The sequence below is a fragment of the Lygodium microphyllum genome, chromosome 9, assembly GCF_053477565.2.
Source record: "Lygodium microphyllum isolate KBCC chromosome 9, Lygodium_microphyllum_v1.1.10, whole genome shotgun sequence".
In the NCBI taxonomy this organism is placed as follows: Eukaryota; Viridiplantae; Streptophyta; class Polypodiopsida; order Schizaeales; family Lygodiaceae; genus Lygodium; species Lygodium microphyllum.
In genome coordinates, this window is record NC_141143.1 from 84441916 (window position 1) to 84461834 (window position 19919).

Here is a 19919-nt window from a genome sequence, read left to right on the forward strand (position 1 = left end):
ATTCTTAATCTACAAGTCAAATACTACAACCTTGGTGAAACCATGGTTAGGTGGTGCCAAAATTCCACTATTTTGGTGGTTGATAAAAAGTTTTTTTGATATTCAAAAATTTCAAAGGAAAATCCAAGAAAGAAAAGAAAACATTTAAAATGTACTTGAATAAGATGAACTACTATACATAGAATAAGAAAAGCATCCACTATACATAGAATAACTAATATCTACTACTAAAAGGAATGTCAATGACAATGCTATGTGGTGCCATCTAACCATGCTTTCATCCATGTCTACTATAGCATATGCATTTTTAACAACCATGTTATCTACCCCTTTATGCATACCACCCTTTTCAAAGTTCAAATTGGGTGGCCATGTAGATTTCCCATAAACAAAATTTTCCATCCTTAAAGAAAGTGTGATTTTTTTCCAAAGCATACTTATATGTATTGTAATATCTAAATTCATGCTTACCTTTATTTCATGGAATATAACTATGCACAAAGCCTTCAAGAGTCAAGTCATCTATCACATTATTTTACACTAGTTTTGTAGTAACAAATCAGCTACTTACCTACTTCTTTAGTTTCCTTTCTTGAAGAGAAAGGTAGAACACCATGATGTATCCTTACCCTTCTTCTTTCTTGCTTAAAAAGTATAAATACTTCATTTTTTACATCCAACCAATTTGTCACTTTTATCTTCCAAGAGATATTCAAGGCTTAATTGTAATGTAGAATCTACTAAATGAAGAAATAGCTCAATATTTTTTTATCCTAGATATTATTTCTCTATTTCATCCACTTGATCATATGTACCTTCAAACTTACATATTAATTCTGTAAGGCAGCTAGGTCTCTCTTAGGTTTTACAAGCCATTCCATGAAACTTCTTTTAATGACTTATAGCTTCAATAAAGTATTCTTCTTTAAGTGTTTTCTTGAATTCATCTCATGTAGGTCCTTTGGCATAGATTTCATTTATGCCTTGTTTGAGTTCATGTACTCCAACTTGTACAAAATATTGACCGATCTAATTTGTAGGTATCACAAAGAAATCCAATTTCTCTCAATTCATCTTTAGAAAATTTGATACATTTTGTGACTAGATGTTTCCTAGGTCTACGTTATCCCATGAGGATCAACATGTAGGATCCTAATGACATGTATATGGTCTCTAACATTATATTAGCATCAAGCTAAGATGGTACTAAAAGGCTAGTGATCAATATGTATCCTTTATGTAACTAATTTACTCTAAAATCTTGCATGTGGATTATATGTATTTATTGTCTAAGAGCTTGACCTTAATCCCTATACACCATATCCATCCACATATACACTTTTTCCCTGAGGCTATAGCTTAGTAAAAAACTTATTTATTTTAGCACTACAACTATGTATTTGTGGTATAGGACATCAAGCATCAAGCAATAGGTATGAGGATAAAAGATAGACCCTAACACTTATTAGAATACTTGGTATCAAAGGAATCCATATAGATCAGTAGTACCCCATTTCAAAGCTTCCAAAGACAGTCCTTTAGCTGAAAATTGTATGGCTTATAATCTACTATGATAATATAATAAGAATATCCAAGAATATTTCACACAAAACACTACAAGGGAATGGGGCAATAGCGACGCCGATTAGCGACGACGGATATCGGCGTCGCTATAGGCGTCGCTATTGGCGTCGCAATTGGCGTCGCTATATGCGTCGCAAATGCGACACAAATAGCGACGCATATAGCGACGCCGCAGGGAAAAAAAGCGGGGCCGAAACCAGAGCGCCGTTTTCATTTTCTTTTCTTCGCCTTTTGAGAGCGAGAGCAAGGGAGAGAGCGAGGGAGAGAGCCAAGGCTTTGTGAGAGAAGAGGAGGAAGAGACTTGCTGCCGCCGCCGCCGCCACTGCCACCGTCGTTGTTCGCGAAGGAGAGGAGGAGCCCTCGTTGCAAAGAGAAGCCGCCCACGCTCGCCATATCTCATTGGTGAGTCTCCCTCTCTCTTTCTTTTACTTGTTGAAGGTTTAAATCGTTCTCTTTTGTTTGTTTAGGAGAGGAAAAGAAAGAGAAGGAGAGGGAGAGGGAGAGAGAGGGAGAGAAAGAGAGGGAGAGGGAGAGAAAGAGAGTGAGAGTGCATTCTCTCTCTCTCTCTCTCTCCCTTTTGCTTGTTTAATGTTTAAATTACTTTCTTCTTTGCTTGTTTAGGAGAGGAAACGAGAGAGTAAGAGAGAAAGAGAGGGAGAGGGAAAGAAAGAGAAAGAAAGAGAAAGAGAAATAGAGGGAGAGAGAGAGGGAGGGGGAGGAAATAGGAGAGGGAGAGAAAGAGAAAGAGAGGGAGGAGGGAGAGTGCATTCTCTCTCTCCCTCCCTCTCCCTTTTGCTTGTTTAATGTTTGAATCACTTTATTTTTTGCTTGTTTAGGAGAGGAAATGAGAGAGAAAGAGTGTGAGAGGGAGACGAAGGGGAAGGAAATGAGAGAGGGATAGAAAGAGAAAGAGAGGGAGAGTGCATTGTATCTCTCCCTCTCCCTTTTGCTTGGAGGATGTTTAAATCACTTTATTTTTTGCTTGTTTAGAAAATGAGAGAGAAAGAGAGATAGAGAGGGAGAGGGAGAAAAAGAGAAAGAGAGGGAGAGGGAGAGGGAGGGGGAGGGGAAGGAAATGAGAGAGGGAGAGAAAGAGGGAGGGGGAGGGAGAGGGAGCGAGGGAGAGGGAGAGGGAGAAAGAGGGAGGGAGAGGGAGAGGGAGGAGGAGGGAGGAAATGAGAGAGGGAGAGAAAGAGAACGAGAGGGTGAGGGAGAGGGTGAGAGAAAGAGAGGAAGAGAGGGAGAGGGAGAGAAAGAGAGGGAGAGGGAAGGGAGGAAATTTAAGATAATATACGTATTGATAATGGTATGCAATGTGCTTTACATACGGCCACATACTTCATCAAAATGAACCCAAAATTATTGTTATAGAAGAAGAAACCCTTAAATTGAGTATATGATAATTTCTCTCAGGTCTTATGACTATGAGTAGAATTGATTGAAATAAATTTTATTACTATAGTTATAAAATTTCATAGATGGCGCGCATTAATTTTAAAATGGATTACTTATACTCAAAGCCGAGATATAACAAAAAATTATCTACCGGGACAAACAAATCGTTGAGCATGATACAAGGCCGAGATATAACATCGGAAAATCTCTCGACTACTATATACAATGCAAGGTTTATGGTCAACTTGCAACTTGACGTACATCTCCATAAAGCTATCCATTTAAGCCTCGTTTGCTGTAATGTAGATAAGATGGCAAACGAAGAAGGTCCTATTGTTCAAGACCGCGAGTCGTATCTTAATCAGCGTGTCCCATGTCCTTGCTCTCAATGCAAGTTGGCAATTAGACGAAAACGCCGATTGTCTATAGAACACGTACGACGATTTGGCGAGTTTCAATCTGAGATCATTGATCAGACGATTGCAGATTTTCAGCAAACGGTAATTTGAAGTTAGCATTTTTCATGCATTGTACTCTCAAGCTAATTGAAAACCATACACAATAAGATTGGGTCTTGTTGGCAAATTTTGTATCCAGGGGGGTGATGTCTCGACCCAAGGGGGAGTGCACCCTTTGCGGCCAATTAGAAGAGTTCGTGGACGTGCGATGGATGGATGGCAGGAGCCAATCGACCACTCGCAAGGCCCATCTATATCGTCAATGCCAGAGGAGACAGACAACCTTCTCGACTTGCCTACAGTCTTGGAGCCTGAGATGGAGGCAATGATCGATGCATTGATTCCCATGGATGTTGAGACATCTGACCCGCTTAGAGAGGAAGCATCCATACCATTATATGATGGGTGCCGAGTATCTCGGTTGAAGACATTGCTTGCACTCTTAAGTGTGCAAGCAAAATACGGTTGGAGCGATACGAGTGTGACTGAGTTATTCAGGTACCTTGCACACAGACTTCATTGTTTTTTTTTTAAACAGTATTATGGCAAACATGGATGGATTTTTCAAGGTGTTTTATGATTTTTTCAGGTTATTGAAATATCATATATTGCCACCTGCAAACACCATGCCTGAGTCTCGTGATGATGCACGACATGTTTTACGGAAGCTTGGCATGGACTACAATAACATCCATGCATGTATCAACGACTGCACATTGTTTCGAGATGAGTACGAGACTATGGAGACATGTCCAAAGTGTGGTGCTCACAGGTATCGACAGGACTTGCAAGAGCAGACTATCCCTCAAAAAGTCCTCAAACACTTTCCGCTCATCCCCCGCATAAACTACATGTTTCGCACGTCTGCCATGGCAAGCTTGACAACGTGGCATGTGCAGAATAAGTCTACCGATGGAGTGCAACGAATATCAGCAGATTCGTGCGCATGGAGCCACATTGACTCTACCTTCCCAGGCTTTGCGCGAGAGCCAAGGAATCTTCGGCTCGGTCTCGACATGGATGTTGTGAATCCATTCGGTCTGCGCTCGACTTCTTATAGTGTGTGGCCTATAGTGCTTGTCAACAACAACATTCCTCCATGGCTTTCTACGAAGAAATAACATCTCATCCTTAGCTTGCTCGTTCCAGGCCGCTACAAAGTAAAAAATATGGACGTGTATCTTCGTCCATTAGTCAATGAGCTTAAGATTTTGTGGGAGGAGGGGGTCACGGTGCAAGATATGAGCAGGCGCGATGGTCGGCGGTCAGCCAACATTCGAGCCATTCTCATGTGGACGATGCATGACTTTCCGAGATTGGGAGAGTGCTCAGGTGAGCAGACCTTTGTTCACGCCGGTAATATCTATATTTTATTTTATTCAATCAAGTATTCACTAGGTCGTGGATCGCCTTGCAGGTCTCGTTACCTCAGGTTATCATGCATGTCCATTGTGTGGACCACAGTTAGACTCCCGAAGGTCAAGAACCATGAAGAAGATGGTATATCAAGGACACGCCGCTTTCTTGCCGGAGGATCATGAACTCAGGGAAGGTTTTCTTGGACGACCTCCAGCACGTATGAACGCTGCAAGCTGGTACAAGCTGAAAATGGTAAACCCGGAATCACATCCAAATGGAATGCGACGGTTCTCAGTTTTCTACGAGTTGCCATATTGGACCCACTTACAGGTCAACCACTTGTTGGATCCTATGCATATTTTCAAAAATGTGGGCAGCTTGCTATGGGACATCACAGGAAAGAGAGACACTATAGGGTCACGAATGGATTTAAAGGAGGTAGGTAAGATGGAGGCGCTTTGGCCGCAGTCGAGTGCTGAAGGGGGAGTGCAGCTTCCTCACGCTGCCTGGGTTTTGTCTACCAAAGAAGAGCGCATTGTGAAGCAAGTAATCAAGTCTATCCGCACTCCGACGGGTATGATGCATTCTCTCAGGTCCGCATTTTCTAAAGATGACCAAATGTCTGGGCTAAAATCCCATGATTGGTATAAGATATGTCAGGTTTGTGAACAGAATGGATTTTAATTAGCGTGGACATTTTAAAATTTGAAAAGTGATCATTATTCTTAATGCTTTCTCATTTGTGGCAGTTTGTCCTACCGATGCGATCGCGGGATGCCTAACTCCAGAAATTCGCGGGGCCATTTACAAATTGTCGACTTTGGTGCAATGGATCTCACAGAAAGAGATTAAGACGTCCTCTATTGAATCCGCAAGGCGGGGAGCAGTTGAGACGGTCTGTCTCTTTGAGAAATACCTGTCCACTAGCATGCTCACGATACAAGTTCACCTTCTTGTGCATCTTGTGGACGAAGTGGAGATTGCTGGACCTGTCCATACGCGATGGATGTTCTTCCTGGAGCGCTTCATGAAAACCCTGAAAGGCTTTGTGCGACAACGAGCTCGTCCGAAAGGTAGCATGGCGGAAGGTTGGTTGGTATCAGAGGCATTAGTGCATATCTCACAATGGCTACCAACGGTGGAACCAGACAATGAAATGCTATGGACGCTCAAGGACGATGACAGGCTGACTGGAGATGTGGTGGTTGGAAATGGGGTAGAAAAAAAAATGGATGCCTCAATGGAAGAGAATGTGAATCGCTTTTGTATGTTGCACCATGCCTCCATGGAGACGTGGCTCGCAAAGTACCAGATTGCAAGGCAAGATCGAGAGGAAGCGCGAGCTGACATCCGACGCAGTACGCATCACCGACCGATTCGATATCCAGAAGGCATGGAGGAGATGCCGCGGTTTATGTCAACACGATGGTTGCATGGAGCCTTGATCGCAGCATCCAGCGAAGGGACAGAGGTCTCAATGGAGGAGTGGGAGTTCTCGAGGGGATGTAGTCCAAAGGTAATGAGGGGTTTAGAATGTGTCGTATCTGAATTTGTTTGCTACATCTAATTTGAGTGTTTCAATGTGCAGTACAAAATATATAGTGCAGCGTGGTCGCGCGGACGACATTTTCGGGTGGAGCGTATTAACAAAATACGCTCCACAATGGACTCTCGTGTCATGGCAAGGTTTGAGCAAGAGAGCCGGCGACGAGCAACGGATCCGAACACGATTGTGGATGAGATGGAGTATTTTGAAAATTTGCAAAGTATTATTACGGTGGATTATCGTAGCTTCTCCATGATAATATTCGATGTGCAGTGGTTCAAAGTGGTACTTGGAGGAGCTGGCGCAACAGTTCGACGAGGTCCATCTGGATTTCTCGAAATAGATTCCGAAAAAAAATGGATGGATTTGCGCGACACCTTTGTGTTGCCGGCACATTGTGAACATGTACAACTAGTCATTTGCTTGCTAATTGTAATACGACATGGTTTATGTCACAATGGTTTGAAGACGGTTTGTAAGTGTTTGTGAGTAGGTAATCTTCTATCCAAATCCCCGACAACCTCGATGGTGGTATGTTATATATTCAACTCCTCGAGGTGCGAGAGTATACGATCAAAGCGATGTTCTAGGCATAGATGAAGAAAATATGCAAATAGAGGGATCGAAATTACAAGGGGTGGAGGCCACCGCAAGCTTGGAGCTCGCATCGGCTAACAATGGTGGAAATACAGAAGTCGTAGAATTTTTTGAGAACGAGGCAGACTCGTTCTTTTGTGGTGACATGTCTATCGACCTTCCAGTGTATGCAGAGTTGTGTCAGGAGATTAACATGGGACCATAGAATACTTCATTCTTGGAGATTCGTTGTTTAGATCTTCCATAAAGGTAGATAAGATATGCATTTTAAGAGGGATTTTTCAAAAATGATTTATATTAATGTGCTTTGTATAGTTTAAATTGATTATTCTAATATTATTTTTTATCTGTGCAGGTATCGACATTTTCAAGATGAGTCGAGGGATGAGCGATGAGGAGTTTCAAGAGATGATGGCACGTATGTCTCTAGATCAGCTCGCGAGATTCAGAGAGATAGCAGATTAGGAGCTGTCTTGTTCTTCGTCAGGGCGCTCTGCTAGATCAGCTTCAGTGCGATCAGATGCTTCAGCTTCGAGCAGACGATCTCGACGCTCGCGACTTGGGCCAGAGAGAGGGACTGCGACTGCAGGAGGATCAGGGGGGTGCTGCTGTGGAGACACGGACGCGGTGTCTCCGTCTCGTCGTTCAGCTGGAGCTCGGTCACCTCCAAGATTTGTCACACCTTTGGGGACGTCCACTTCAATTACTCCGGCTTTTGCGTAGCCGTCGGCAGATGTCACGTCTTTTGGTGGTACTCCTTTTGGTGGCACCCCCTCTGGTGGCACTTCTTTTGGTGGCACCCCCTCTAGTGGCACCCCTTTGAGTGGCACTCCGAGAGAGAGTACCCCCGTCGGTACACCGGATGTTCAGGGGTCTCCTAGATATGCCCAGGAGCGTGGACGGAGATGGGAGAGGGCCCATACGAGGCACACTCCTAGGGATTATGGATACTTAGTGGATGGCAGGTCAGGAGCCATCATCATGAATGATGAGGGGAGGAGGGTGATGGCTCGCATGAGGGAGTTGTGCCAACAAGTTTTTCGGCACAACGTCCTAGATCATTGGAGGAACATACCGGAGGGGAGCAAGGAGTACATAGTAGCATCTTTGCACGAGGAGTTCCCGGTGCCAGCCGCAGTGGATAGATTCCCTACGGGCTGGATGATGGATTGCATTCGTGCATACATGTCACATAGACGATCTGACGCACGCAAGGCAATCAAGAGTGGGGCTCCAAAGCCCGAGTGGTTAGATGCAGACGATTGGCGCCGACTGAGAGTGGGGCTCCAAAGCCCGAGTGGTTAGATGCAGACGACTGGCGCCGACTGAGGGAGGAGGCTACAAATTTGCCAGGACGTTGGAGTCAGCAGCGGGAGGCGGCGAGGGCACGAATCGAGGCCGGATCGGTACATCATCTTGGGAGTGGCGGCCACATGACATATTTGGAGGACTTTGTAAGTTTCTCTTTTGTTTTGCTTATTTGTTTTTTTGAGATATTATTTGTACTGACAATCATGTTTCTAACAGTTAGCATTTTATTTTCTTTGCAGCATTCCATTACAAATCGCCATCCGCAAGGCCTTGAGAATCGATATGCAGAGATGCACGGTCTCAGATCATTGATCGACCGATTGTACAGACGCGGCGGCCCAGTAAGTCACTCATCTTTCTTGTCCGTAGTTACCATGAGATATTTGAATGCATTATTGTATGGTGGATTGATATGTTATTTCTTTTTCTGCAGAATCCGTTTGATGCTTCTTTACAGCGGGAAGAGCTTTCGGGGGACGACGATTTGTAGCTCGCCCTTGGATCCTTAGCGCTCACATACCTTTAGTTTTTAGTCGCCCGATCTATGTAGACATTTTCTATGTATTAGTGATATTGTTTTATGATTGTACCAATTGCATTTTATGCGATATCATGTATTTATTTCATCTATCAGTTTTATGATTTCAGTATACATTCTTTTTGTTTGCAAACGCTTTGTATGCAGCAGTGTAGAAACTACTTTGTATGGCTCTCATACAGCACACAGTGCTATATGTGGCAGGGCAGCTTGTTGCCCTGCCACAATTTTTTTTTTCTCTGTTACCGTCGCTATTTGCGTCGCAAATTTACTGCACACGTCGCTATTGTTGTCGCTATCAGTGTCACAAATTCTCTGCAACCGTCGCTATATGCGTCGCTATTTATGTCGCAAATGCGACGCATATAGCGACGATTCTATGGCGTCGTCAATAATGACGCTTTTTGCGATGACGGGGGAAAATTTTGTTGTTTGTATTTTCGTCGCTTTAAACATCGCTATAAGGTCTATATCTTGTAGTGAAACCTTCATTTGAGACAACCCAGAGTAATAATCTCTCATGGATTCAAGGTTCATCAAAATATTCCCTATATCAATAATTGTAGACAACATGTTTTTCCTCTTTAGAATATCTCACTATAGTTTAGTAGATCATGGATTAGTCCCTTAATACTTCATAGAACATTCATCTTGTTCTTCCTTTAACTTCTAATTTCTTTCTCCCTAATTCATGCTTACCTAATATGATTTTTGTCTTCTTGAAATTCATCTTGCAGTAAAGTCAAGTTTCACAACCTAAAATTTGCATTATAAATTGCGAGGCAGTCTGTAGAGAATTCATACCTAATAAGTCTCTTCTTCCACTTATCTAGGGTCACTAGAATGGTACTCTCCATTCACATTCGATTTATAAAACCACTTCAAACTTCTTAACCAAACAACCATAGTTAATGGAAAATCTAGCATATATGATTAGGGAAGATTTGGACTTGCTTTTGGGTCCTTTAAGCTCTTTGGGATTCTAAGAAACATTCCATAAGTACAAATGAGAATGAGGCTACCATTACAAAACTTCTAATGTTATGTTTTTGGCAAGAGGCCACAACTTCAGCATATAGACTACAAATTTATCAAAGGTTGCTACATTGGAATCTCCTCATCAAGATCTTTCCAATGATATATTAGATGATATAATTTTGAGGTGCAGTTGATATAATTGTCCACGGACCTTGTTTTCTACATAGGACAATGATATAAAATTTCTTATAAGGCCCAAAAGTGAGTCCAAATTACCCCTAGTAGATACTAGTAGAGCAATCCCAAAGGTACACAAGTAAGATACTATAACTAGCAAACCTCTTGTAGGTTTTTTGTAGAGAGATCACTATAAAAATGTGTATCACATGAGTTCAAAAAAGGGTAATATAAAAAAAGATATGCTTACAAATATACATTCACATATGGAAATATTTTCAAATATAAAAATTTCTTCATAGAAGGGATTTTCATATTTTATTTGTAAATTTTTATGTAGAAGGATATAGTCAAATAAAAAAATTGGCCTAGATTTTTATGATAGAGGGGCATGATAAACTCAATCATGGTAGAATATGATGAAACGCAAGGCAAATAATATCCATTCATTCATGATTTATCTTTACTCTGTTGATATATATAAGAATGGAATAAGGTTGTAATATTTACTTGTTTGTGTTATATAAAACAAGCTTATCACAAGCGTCAAACGTTGTCGAAGGGTTTTCGAAAACAAAGTCGCGACCACAAAGGTCCTTGAGAAATTCCAAGACGGAAGATCAGATGGAGACAGTTACAAGACGAGACTTTGATGACAAGGTTTAAGTGTATTACAATTTTGGTTCAAGTAGAAGCGGTAAGATGGATTACAAATATAATGATCAATCAAGAGAGTCAAGCCTCTCAAGAAAACCAAATCAAGATCTATATCAGAATACAAGAGCTTCAAATATGTCACCCAGTCTTCAAGAGAATGTCTTCAAATATGTCACCCACCAGTCTTCAAATATGTCGCCCAGTCTTCAAGAGAATGTCTTCAACTCCAATAAATGATCAAGGCAAGATAATCGGCTAATCCAACTGCTAGTAGCTTCCAACAAGAGTATCCTCTTTGAAATCGCTTTGCAGAGTTTTCGAAGAGTCGTCAAGGTTTAATACACTGCTTCCAACAAGAGTATCCTCGTCGAGAATCCAGACCCAAAATAGACCTGCGACGGTGCGATGACGCACTCCGTCCAAATTCTTGAAGGTTTGCTCTGCCGCAGATAGATGGCGTGCTCGATGAACAGAGAAAGAGGAAGAGAAATTGAAGATGCACGATTCCCCCCCAATAGCTTAACATAGCTAAGCTTTCTCTAGCCTCCAAATTGCCTTCCTCTGTTTCTTTATGACAAGCGGATCCGGAAGAGATGATGGGAAGGCCATCTCCTTGAAATCATAATGCTAATAATTGTATGTCTTCCTCGAGAAATGTCTGGCTAGTGGCAATAGCTTCATAAGTTATATCAGACAGTGACACGTTAGAGAATGGTTTTCCATACAACTAAAGGATGTCAAGATATGTTTAAAGCTGTTGGGCCCCTTTGGCTTCTTTGCCAAAATATTCTTTAGCACTCTGAAGGTTGGTTTACATTGCACTTTATGCTGCTCACTCGGTGGCTTGTGTGGCTGGGTGGACCTAATTCCTCAAGAGTTGAGGGTGTAGAATCCGTCTTTTCTTTCTGGCTTTTCTCTTTCTGGGGCTTTACAATACCAAAGAGCTCAGCATCAATCTCAGCATCAATGTCCAAGTCCTTGTCTTTCAAGAGTCTTCTCTAGGCTCGATGTTGAACTCCAACACATGAAGCATGTATGTCTCCAAACTCTGAGCTTCAGGTCTATTCCAGATGTGTCCTCTAGCAGTCCCTAGTCGTCCACTTGTAGGGCATTCTTGTATTTCTTATTATCTTAGATCCGGGATTTCTTGTACCCCTTTGATAGCTTCAGCAATCTTCCTTGGCATCGGTTTTTTCAATATTTTTGACACGTTCACATACACAAGCATTCATTCACACACACGCAGAGATAAATGCATAGAGATAATATTATTTACAATGGAACAAAGTCCTAGCACACACACAGGTTTGAGATGATAACTGAAAACACATTTATGGGAAAGCTAGGGTTCATACACACACAAACACGCAAGTCACATGCAGAAAAAAAATGCAAAACACAATGACCAAGTATACACGAGACACGAATGTCACACACACAAAATTTTTGGTGGATTCCACACCTCGGATGCGCAGCAGCATAACATCCACCCCCTCTGATCCTACGCATCCTCTCGATGGGCCAACTACCCATGATCATTGTCGTTAAGATCCACGAACAGATCAATCTCTTCGTTGTCTATTTCCGGTATATCAACAAGGTTATCTATCATATCATCCATCTCTTCTACTGGAGTTTCTTCTCGTTGCTCTTCTCTTGCAAATTCTTCCAATGCATAATCCTCCTCATCTTTTTTCTTGAAAATCTTGATTCTTTTTCCTCTAATGGGCACTCTAAGCACTGTCCCATCTAATTCTTTCAGCTTATATGTTGCATTGTCAAAGACATGTCTGACTATGTATAGCCTAAACCATCTTTTCACCATCTTCCGAAGTGCAGTATGCTGATTTTCAAGGCTGCTATCAAAGACTAATACCCAGTCTCCCTCTTCTATTTCTCTAGGTCGCAAGCGATGCCTGCTATCAAACCTGTCCTTATTTCTAAGTCTAGCAACCTTCAAGCTGTAGAATCCGTCTTTTCTGTCTAGCTTTTCTCTTTTTGGGGCTTTACAATACCAAAGAGCTCAGCATCAATCTTAGCATCAATGTCCAAGTCCTTGTCTTTCAAGAGTCTTCTCTAGGATCGATGTTGAACTCCAACGCATGAAGCATGTATGTCTCCAAACTCTGAGCTTCAAGTCTATTCCAGATTTGTCCTCTAGCAGTCCCTAGTCGTCCACTTGTAGGGCATTCTTGTATTTCTTCTTATCTTAGATCCAAGATTTCTTGTACTGCTTTGACAGCTTCACCAATATTCCTTGGTATCGGTTTTTTCAATATTTTTGACACGCACACACACACAAGAATTCATTCACACACACGCAAAGATAAATGCATATAGATAATATTATTTACAATGGAATGAAGTCCCAACACACACACATGCTTGAGACGATAATTGGAAACACATTTATGAGAAAGCTAGGGTTCATACACACACAAACACGCAAGTCACACGCAGAACAAAATGCAAACACAACGACTAGGCATACATGAAACACGAATGTCACACACACAAACTTTTTGGTGGATTCCACACCTCGGATGCGCAGCAACACGACATCTACCCCCTCTGATCCTGTGCATCCTCCGAATGGGCCAACTACCCATCAGCTCATATGTTGCATTATCAAAGACATGTCTGACTATGTAGGGCTCAAACCATCTTTTCACCATCTTCCAAAGTGGAGTATGCTGATTTTCAAGGCTGCTATCAAGGACTAATACCTAGTCTCCCTCTTCTATTACTCTAGGTCGCAAGCGATGCTTGCTGTCAAACCTCTCCTTGTTTCGAAGTCTAGCAACCTTCAACCTATCAATAGCTAGCTGAATATCCTCTAGTCTTCTCCCCAACTATCGGATCCAAAGAACTAAGAGCTCCTCTCTTGTCAAATCCTTCTGCCAAGGTAAAAGTGACCAAGTCAAAGGACAAGTCTCAGTCGGCATAACCATTTTTTGATCATACATCAAATCTGCAGGCATATATCCTGTGGTAACACTGGGAGTCGTACGATCAGCCCACAAAGAAAATGGTAGAAGTCTCGGCCATTCTCCAATCTGTTCTCTGTATACTTTGGCTAATGCTTTCACTATCGACGGATGCCCTCTTTCACTCTTTCCATTTCCCTCTAGATTGCATACTGTGGTTAGAGCCAACTTGATTCCTAGTTGAGAGAAAAACTCCCTAGCTTCATCTACATCTAATTCACCACGATCTGCAGTGATCTTACCCACATAGCCATACCTACACAAAATTTCTTCCAATAAGAACTTACACACTGCACTAGTGGTCTTCGTTCTCAAAGGTCTGCCCTCAACATGATTGGTAAGATCCTCTCTAGCCAATACAATATATCTCATCTGCCATAGACCCATCGGCATAGTAACCAAGTCAACTACCCACTTATAATGAATACATAGCGGATAGGTCGGGTGAAGCTCGTCTCGATGACGCACTACAGAATACATTTGACATTCTCTGCAAGTCTCTACAAAGCGAGAAACATCTCTGTACATGCCTTTCCACCAATATTTTTCCTTGATTTTCTCATAAGTAGCCCACGCTCCTCTATGACCAGCCCAAGGACCCTCATGAAACTCTCTCATCACCTGTAACTGGGTCTCTTTATCGCAGACAACCCGCAAGGGTAATTCACCTCTTTTCTTCGGGTGCTTCCAAAGAAATCTGTCCTTGAGAAAATAACCATAGGCTTTTCTCCTGATCTTCTTGAATTCTTCATCTGTCCATTCATCTCTTTTACTTAGTGTACTAAGGTACTTGACAATCTGCAACCAATCTCTAGCATAGAGTTCTTCTATGAAAGCCACAATATCATAGACATGGCAAATATGATCAACCATAGCGGCTGAAATTTCTGTATCATCCTCTTCTGCAAGTAGTATCTCCTCATCATCATATCTGGCTCTAGACAACATATCCGCCATTGGATTATCCTTCCGTGCTATGTGTTTAAATTCTGGATTTAATGACTTGATGTATGCGATCCATCTCAACATAGCTATATCTGGAGTAGAGCAACCCGTAATTATACCTCTCAATGGCAAGCAATCTGTCTCTACCACAACTGGGGCTCCAATAAAATACTCATTGTCACATTTGAGAGCCATAATAATCCCCAGTAATTCCCTCTTGATTTGCGAATACCTCCTCTATCTCTCGTTTAGGACTTTCGCCCCAAACCAAATAGCGTACCTGTTTCCATTTCCATCATCTTGACCCACAGCCCAACCTATGCCAATTGGACTAGTGTCAATTGTCAACACAATAGGCTTTCCGCAATTATAATCCGATTTCCTGAGAGTAGGAGCAGTCTGCAATAAATTCTTCAATTTCCGCATGGCTCTAGTGTGGCTCTCATCCCAATAAAATTTATGTCCCTTTCGAAGCAGCTGATATAAACAATCTGCTATGTGTGCAAAATGGGGTATCCAAATCATGTAAAACACACATGCTCCAATGAATCTCCGTACCTCTGAAGTGGTAGAACAATACTCTGTGATCTTTCCTATAGCATCCACCTTCGCAAGTGAAGGTTTCTTGCCATAATACCCGCACATATGTCCAACAATGATGATCTCATTTACTCCAAAAATAGATTTCTACCCTGATAGTGTCAAGTTCACTTCTTCTAACCTGGCCAAAATATTTTCACAAGCTGTAATATGATCAGCCACAAAGCATCTGCATCCCTGCTTATTTAGATTGTGGGAGCTTTCACTCAACCGCCAAGACCCACAGACCGCTTATTGCTTCAAGCGTTTCAAGCCGAATGCTAATGGCTACCTCTCACATAGCCTACGTACTCTCATGCCTACCAGGTGTAGTGAGCTTACCTTCATGCCGATTGAGTTGCCTCCTCTCCTGCACACTCCGGTAGCTCCACGATCCAAGTGCAAGCTTCAAGCAAGCTCGATCCTCCCACTCCAAGCTCCAAGCTCCATCACCGTGAGCAAGATAAGAGAAGAGAAGAAGAGAGGAGAAGATGGAGAGCTTCTCCACCCCACGATCCCTCACCCTCACACACTCACTCCCTAACACTCTCACACTCCCTCTCTCAAACACAAGCTCAAGAAAGCAAGAACAAGAAGAAGGAGAAGAAGAGGCGAGCTACTTTTAGCCACACACAAGAATGAGCTTCTCATTCCACTTTTTGGCTTTTATACATGTCCTACTCCTCCTTGGGAGGTCATCCCCTTTTTACATGACCAGCCATTGGCCTAGGTCCTCTTTCCCTATTTCCTTCCTATTCTTCTTGCTTCTTCTCCACCGCCCGTCTATCTTTACAATTTGCACAAGAGAGAGTTGGCACTCTTTTACAAGATTTCAGGGTGTGCCTTTGTATTTTAAAATGCACCTTTTCCCTTTTTCATTTGCCTTGGAATTTTAAGGTTGCCCTTGTGCTTTTGGCCTTTTCTCCTCTTCTTTCTTCAATCGGGCTACCTTTTTTCCAGCTTTGCCCTGCGTCTTTTTTATTTCCTTTTGCTTTCTTCGTGTTGGGGTTAACATTACCCCCTCCTAGACGAGTGCCAATCCCATGGCACTCTTCGTCGAAGGTAGCATGCAGAGCTTGCACCAAAGACGTGGGTGGAAGGGACTGTTGTGGTTTGCCTTGGAGGACATCTGATGTTGGTGCGGATGAAGGTTGTTGGTGGCACTTTGTTGTTCTGATTGGCTGGTGATATGATTGTTGTAGGAGGCGATAGGGCTACTCTTTGTTGGGAATGGTCACTCATAGCTGGCACGGGTGTTGGTGTTCTTGGGATGCCCATGGTGGATTCTGTTCGTGATGATTCACTGGTGATCTTGCATGATGAAGTAAAGGACAAAAGTTCAGAGTTGAGTGTTGATGTAGAGCTGACAGCGCTTTCATTGGAGTCTTTAATACCTGCAATTGGAAAACCTCTCATGTGGTCTCTCCCTAAGGGGTAGTGCTAGTCTTCTTATCATGCACAAGACATATTTTGATTAGTTTGGGAGACAGGTCAAACTCTAAGCAAGCTTGGAGTATTGTCCTACACTTGAGGACCCAAACCGTGTATAGGTTATAGTGTGAATATTAAGTGAGTACAAGTGCATATTTAGGTATTACTTAGTTAGAAGACTGTCAGCCTGGCTCCTTGTATAGCAATGGGTCAGTGAAGCAAGGGGCTAAGTTGATGGAAAAATTTGTCAATGAAGATGGGGAGTACACTTGAAGATTGCTTGAGACATCATTATGGTCTTGTCAAGGCAATGTAGCATAATTGAGCTCTATGATGTCTTAGCTTTTGGTAGCTAGTGGCTACTTGTAGTGCTTGAAAAGTATGGTGTACTTTTCCATTATCTTTCATGCCTTGCTTACCACTGTTGATTGTAATGGCATTGAGATGGAGTGCAAAAGAATTGTGCAAGTGGTTCAGGGTGACAGGTCTAACCATAGGCGAGGCGAGCTGCCTAGGTACGTCCTATCCTTGATGTGCCCTGAACAATTGTGGGGGATGTACAAAGGGCTAGGGGATTAGGGACGGAGCCAACAGACCAAGGTCACTCGACTACCTAATTTGAGGACCCCTAGGTGCGGTGCTGTGATTGTGTGTGTTTTTTTTTTTTCCTTTTCTTTTCTCTTTTTTTTCTTTTTTTCTTTTTTTTGGTGGAAAAATGAATACAATCAATTCCATACATTGAGGCTATTAGCCTTTCATTTGGATTGAGAAATGTTGGGATCCAAAGGCTATGAAGAATGGATATTACAGAGATGATTGTGTCACCAGCCTTAATGCTAGAGGAACTGTTGTTGAGATGAAGAGATACACTTGAGATTTTGCAAACCTCTTTGTAACATGTGAGACATCAAACAATTGAGGTAGCACTTGGAGTGAGTTGTGCATGGACAAGGGCAGAGCATCTTGCAAATTGAATCCTGGATGATGAAGAGACTTTCGCCCTTGTTGAGAGTGTGGCTCCTGCCCGAACATAGAGTTTGGCCAAGAAGGAGGAGGTAATCGATGATTATTCTTTGGCCATTCTCAGTTGCAATATGTGCTTTCTACAAAGGTATCCTTGGATTCTCATCTAGTGGCACTTTCGTCATGGATTTTGTTTCTTGGTATTCCTGTCACTTCCTCCATAACGGTTCTTTGTGGGGTTGGTGGTCTTGTGGTGACTTGGATATTAAACGCTTCTAGGCATTGACCTGTGTCATTCTATATTCACTTGGAAAGGCGTGAGAGTACATGCAAGTCACATGCTTCAACCATAATGAAAATGTCCAGCTAAACAAGACATTGCCAACCTGAATCCCTTAGTTTTGACTTGATGTGTATCACCTGCACTTGGTCATCATTGCTCATGGGGTGTGTTGGCCTTTGCTTCTTTTGGTATAATTTACACAGTCACAAAACACCTTGTTTATGTATGTACATGTTCATGGAACCACGTCACTCTGTGAGGATAAAAACCAATTGTAGAACTGAGGACTGTACTTGAGTTTGGCACACATATCTAGCTTTTGTGGTAGCCTACATCAATAATAGATATTTGGCAATATCAAGTAGCATGGTGCCTTGTTCAAGTCTACTGGAAACATGTAGCTCCTCCTCAGTGAGAACTTTATCAATCAAAGGTCTCTCTAGTCTAGTTCTAGCTAGGTCCATACCTTGAACTAGCTAGAACTCGAAATGAAGTTGGTGCCACATAGGTCGGGTCTCTTTGGGACCGCCATTTGGCCAATCGCTCCTCTGAGACTGTCATGATTTGGGCTCCAAGTTCGGCCATTGTAGCGCGGTTTTCAAACCAACGTTTTTCAAATTGGCTTCTACCCTCTGATTGTCGCTTTAATTGCTCTATCTCTAAGAGATTTGGCTAGCAGAGCATTTCATTAAATGTCACGGTTAAGCGTAGTTCGTCACCCTCCTTGTTAGAGATGAGTCGCATGTGTTTATGTAAGAGCTTTTCATAATGTCTGTCAAGATATTCTTGCTCTTCCCACGATAGCGGATAAGACAAATATACCTCAAGCTGCTCCCTAGGGAATGTGCCCATATCTACATGAACATAGACACGTGCGAATAATTTCAGTTTATTGTCCCACTCGGCCAAGCACTCTACGAAATCTCTATGTTCTATGAGGGCTTGCTCGATTGCTATCTCATGCAAAGTTCTAAGGGTTTCCTTAGGCTTTAGCATAGTTGGGGGCTCACGCCTAGATGGGGAAGATTGATCAATGCTAGGATTGCTTATGCCTTCGAGGTTTTCATGTTTCTCCTGAGGCTTTATGGTAGTTGTGTCATGGTTCTCCTCAGATGTGACGGGCGTGGTCTTAGCATCCTGTTGTGACAGTGTTGTATCCACTCTTGATTGATCAATGCGAGTTTCTCTATTGGTGGATTGAGTGTCGCAAGCAACAGTTGACGGTAATTTTTTCTTTGATTCATTAGAACACATGGATGTGTCTGAGATTTCACTGCTGTTAGGAGAGATGGCAATGGGTAACCACACGCTTTGTTCATCATCTCTTCAGTACTCTTGGTCCCAATCTTCTTGTTGTCTACAGTAACTTGCAACTGTCATTGTTTTCATTGTTTTCTTCTCTTTATCTTGGGCACTAGAGGTGTATCCTTTAAGGACTCAGGATCTTGAACTAGGGCAGTAGTTGATGTGCTTGGTTGGGCCTTAGCATTCTCTTTCTGCGGCATGTCGTCATGGGATTTTTCTACGGCCTCACTAGGTTGAACAGCCTTGTTAGGTTGCGAGGGTTCAAGTACCTCTCTTTTTGGAGAGTCTAGCTGTCTAGCTAATTCTCCTCTGTTCCGCCTCGCATTGGATTGCATTGACAGTTGCTCGTGGTTAGGCATTTGCTCTAGATTTTTGTCCTTATCTATTAGAACTTGTCTCCATTGCTTCTTGTCAAGGTGAGTGTTGTGTTTAGAGCTGTTGTTCTCTTTCTTTGGAGGTTTGGGCGACTCTAGTGTAGAACCATGAGATGGTTTAGGGTTTTTGTCATGTAGGCTTGGAAGAAACCAATTAAAGAAGTCAGGGTTGTATTGATGGGAAGCATAGAGATCTATGATTGTAGGGTCTTGAGTGAGGCAGAAGACATATGCGCTGACATCAAGTACCATGCTCCCTACTCCTAGCCTGCTAGCCACGTGTAGATCTTCTTCTAGAAGCACTTTATCATACAAGGGATGTTTTTGGACAGTGGTAGAAAGCTAGACATCATGGGCAGTTACCAACACTCTCAATGAGGTCGGGGCAACGTACGTGGAATCATGTCTTGATGTCCAAAGGGCTTTCCTTAGCTCAGCAAACAAGTGTCATT